This window comes from Rhinichthys klamathensis, unplaced genomic scaffold (genome assembly GCF_029890125.1).
Source record: "Rhinichthys klamathensis goyatoka isolate OS25496 unplaced genomic scaffold, OSU_Roscu_1.1 h1tg000103l_1, whole genome shotgun sequence".
NCBI lineage: Eukaryota > Metazoa > Chordata > Actinopteri > Cypriniformes > Leuciscidae > Rhinichthys > Rhinichthys klamathensis.
This window is the reverse complement of record NW_026606642.1, coordinates 3,154,320-3,158,778: the sequence shown is the minus strand read 5'-3', so window position 1 is coordinate 3,158,778 and position 4,459 is coordinate 3,154,320. Positions and strand designations below refer to the sequence as shown.

Sequence of the window (4,459 nt, the reverse complement as noted above, 5' to 3'; positions counted from 1 at the left end):
GTTACACTCCTGATTCCTCAAATCATGTCTTGTTAAGGAAAGCTATCAGACTTTTCACCTTTCATTTTACCCGCTGGAAGATAAAAATATCACAGGTATCCATTTACTTGGGATAGGACTTCACTCCCAAGTTGACCGCTTTCCGGTACACAGGTCAGAAAACTATAAGATGGACGTCTCCAGGCAACATTTTGTTGTGCTTTTTCTTTCAGAATACAAACACATTTTGCACAGATAATGTCATGATTTCAAATAGATGTTGGATAGCACTTGGTGAACCACTTAAGGCACAGATAAACAGAAGTGCTAATGAACAGTATTTTACTACTGTTGATGTGAGCAGCCATATTGGATTCAGTCTGGGTTGTTGCGCTTTGTCTGGGTTGTTGACTGCTTATCCAGGCATTGACGCACACCAAAAAAAACAACATGTTTTTTTAATGTCTTCTGGTCATCGTCAGGATGTGGGATCTAGGTTTGATAGCAACGGTTATTTCTGAGAAGCTTGATAAGTTCTACTGAAATATCACACTGCAAGATCAAGGTCACAAACAATTAAGTCAATCTTAATCCAAAGTATATGGCATTTTAATGTGTCACATTCAAACAATAAGAATAATGCCTTAGTATGTCAAACATGTATTATATTTTTATAGAAAAACTGTTTTGTGAGCATCATATCAGCAGGAATGGGAACAAAAATGCCACTATTGCACAAGCTGTTTGTCCAATACAATCAGTTACCACATCCAACCACATTTCTTTCCAGATCAGCAAGTTTCATTTTGACTCCCAAACACAGTTTAATTGTTGAATGCATCTAGTCAATCACAGTCACAGCAAAAACACAATAAGACTTTTTTTCTTTAAACAATGCCATTTGTTTGTGACATGAATTTATTGGCTTTATCATAACATTAAAGGACAATTTGCACAACACCATTTTCAACTAAAAATGGAAAACTTCATTTACACAACAACAGCATTTTGAGGGCCTGAAAACACAAACTTTTGAAATCGATACCATTATAGTCTATCTTTATCATGTAAACTACAAATCGAATTAGTGAAAATGGTGAAATGTTTCTTTGTAAAGTGTAAAGGCCATCTACTGGTCTGGCAGAAGAATACAGTGTTTAATGCCGTTTTCGCTGATCCGTGTGAACAGGGATTGTTTAGACAACATTGTTGTCTGTACTTGAAAAACGCAAAGGAAAAACTTTTCAGTTTTTAGTACATCGCTGTCGCTTAAACGTACCGTAAAAGTGGAAAACGAATTAATATTCCTACATTTAACTTTATTAAACTGCAGCTTTTATTGTAAAAAGCAACAAGAATTAATCTTCCTAGACAGCAACATAGTGTCGGCCCAGATCCGGCCCTCTTCTGGTACGCATGGGATCCACGTGTACCAAATGAGGCCCGGATCTGATCCGACACTACACTATGTTGCTGTCTGGGTTTAGTTCAGTGTGAAAGAAATCACACTGTTATCATGACAACCAGCAGTCGTCCTGTTTTCTGTAGGCTCACAAGCATCGACGATCTACATTGGAGCACATGGCACATTATTTAGCAGGATTGCGACAATACAACAATAAAGAGTCCAGATGTAACGTTGTCCGTCTGTGGGGATTGCGCTTTGCAAACGGCTTCATTGAATTCACAGTGACTTGTGAGTGAAATCATTTCAGCCGAGGTGTTTTTTCTTGGAAACTCTCTTACACGTCCACCATTTTGCATGATCAGGTTTGCTGTGGTGTGTGTGGAGGGAGGAGAAAGAAGACGCGCAGCGCAGGAGATCGGGCTTGATTTCATCCGCTGCAAACCACAGCGCTTTCAGAGTTTTAAGCTCGAGCACCTCGAGTGATACTAGATCAGATCCCTGAACTTTCAGAACTGCTGAGGAAAATGTTCGACAGATCAATTTTGTTCTGTTTGTGCTGTTGCCGTCTTGGTAAGTTACACACATATGAAGATGCGTCTCTGAGATCTATTAATTTTAAAGGATTTCATTTGAAAGCAAAAATTGGACTTTTGAAATTGTTTCAATACCACACATTTCAGTTAAAGCTTAATTGAAATACCTTTCAGATTCTTAATCTGCACAATTGACTTGTTTTTTTCCTTGTTCTCCAGGTGTGTTTGGTGTTGATGCAATGAAGTCAGTGTCAGTGATGGAGGGAGATTCAGTCACTCTACAGACTGATACTGAACTACAGACAAATGGTCTGATCATGTGGAACTTTAAAACCACCGGGCCTCTTTTAGCAAAAATGAACTGCGTGACCAAGGACATCTCAATAAGGGAAGATGTTCTTGATGGGAGATTCAGAAACAGACTGAAGGTGGACACTCAAACTGGATCTCTGACCATCATGAACACCAGAATCACAGACTCTGAAGATTATCAAATCACCATCAGCAGCGAAACAAAAACCAGACGTATATTCAGTGTCACTGTCTACGGTGAGTAGAGATTTACAGGTTGCACTGTGTTTTGTATGCTATATGGACAGTTGCAGGAAAGCTACATTTCTCATTATTCTTTCATGTTTTTAAGCTCGTCTGCCCGTTCCGGTTATTGTCAGTGAATTCCCACCAAATTCACCATCAGGATCTTCAGTGTCCAAATGTTCATTGGTGTGTTCATCAGTGTTGAATGTGAGTGATGTGACTCTCTCCTGGTACAAAGGAATCAGCTTATTGTCCAGCATAAGTGTGAGTGATCTCAACCGAAGCCTCTCTTTACATCTGGGGTGTCTGGATGATTTGTACAGCTGTGTGCTGAACAATCCCATCAGCAACCGGACCACACATCTCAACAACACTGAGCGCTGTCAGCCATGCTCAGGTATGTTAGTTATATTATTATTGACATATTATCTTGGATGCCTTATTTTTTTTTTGTACTTTATGTTGTTGGTAAGTGTATCATGATGTTTTTGTATTTCCTCAGATTGTGCTTTCTGTTGTGATGCTTCTGAAGTGTTCGCCCGATTGGTCCTCTCTGTTCTGGTGGGCGCGGCTACTGTTTTTGTTTTAGTTTATGACATCATCACATCGAGGAAATGTGAAAAAGAGAAATTGTCACGTTCAGGGATGAGGTGTCCATGACGTTTCATTCTATATTGTAGAGTGTACGTAACAATACCAATCAATACAATTAATCTAATTATAGCTCACTAAAACTTAAATATTACTTTAGTCTGTGGGTTTATTCTTAGTTTCAGAACTTCACTTAGGGGCCGTTATACGACACCGTTTTCAACTAAAAACTGAAAACCTTTTATCCGTTTTGGCCGTTCATCTACACAATAGCAGTGTTTTGGGTGCCTGAAAACATACTTTTGAAAACGGGTTTCAAATGGCAAGTTTTATTTAAACTATACTGTTCTCTGTGTCATCTCTGTGTAAACTATAAAAACACGAATTTGTGAAAATGGTGACATCATGCACATGTTTATTACATGTTTAGTCTATAGGCACATAGGGTTTTTTTTTTTTGTACAGAATTACATCTACATCTACTGGCCTGACAGCAAAATACAGTGTTTTTGCAGAACCGTGTCAACGGGGATCGCTTTGAAAATGTTGTGGTCTGTGCGCGAAAAATGGAAATGGAAACCTTTCCGTTTATAGCGCATCGTTGTCGTGTGAAAATACTTTTTATTTTATATAAATTTTTCTGGCTTGCTTTACCTTGTTTTTTTTACTGATATACATTCATTATTATTTTACATTTAATAAAACTTACAGTTTCCAACACTGCTCTATTACTTCCATAAAACAGTAATGATTTAAATATATATTTGAAAAACAGTTTTTGGTCCTCTGCTGGTCTAGGATGTTAAAAATGTGTAAAATATGAAGTGTTTTTATTCATTTCATTTTGTATACTGTTTCTTAATGTGATATTTGAAAAAGAAAAACTTTCATAATATTTACATAGGCTTATATTTTATGTTTTCAAATGGCAAATTAAATTAAAGAAATCATTTTAAAGACACGGAGAGGCTATGTATGAAAACGCGTCACTGTGTTTGAACTTGTTTAGAGAACACTTCTCTCATGCGTTTCGGTGTGCCGAAAGACTTTTTATATATGGACATGGTTTGGGCATGTTTTATGTAAATTACTTGGCATCTCATTTAGAGTATGTATCATCAACATTAGAAGAATGTTAAGAAGAAATGCATGTTCACACCACACACGCACAGTGGTTAACGTGGGATTTGCCGTGGGGGAACCCTCAAATTTTGTGTAGGTGCAACATGGGGAAATGACTCACCGTGGGACAACAGATTGAATATTGTGGTAAGCAATACTTTTTGGGAAAAGAGTGTCACCGTGGCACCAAATATCACAAAACGTACTTATTTCAAAAATCTGGATTTCTCTGACCTATGTGCAAAACACTTTTGAAGGCCAAAAGAGGTAATAAATAGCTTTAAGACCA

General features: G+C 37.7%; 1 long non-coding RNA gene across 1 annotated transcript; it reads left to right on the top strand.

Moving 5' to 3' along the window:
• Positions 1–1,898: 1,898 nt before the first annotated feature.
• LOC130086966 (uncharacterized) lies at positions 1,899–2,429 on the top strand. The gene is made up of 2 exons (XR_008807301.1): positions 1,899–1,951; positions 2,140–2,429. It is a non-coding gene; the product is annotated as an uncharacterized LOC130086966 (long non-coding RNA).
• Positions 2,430–4,459: the final 2,030 nt, after the last annotated feature.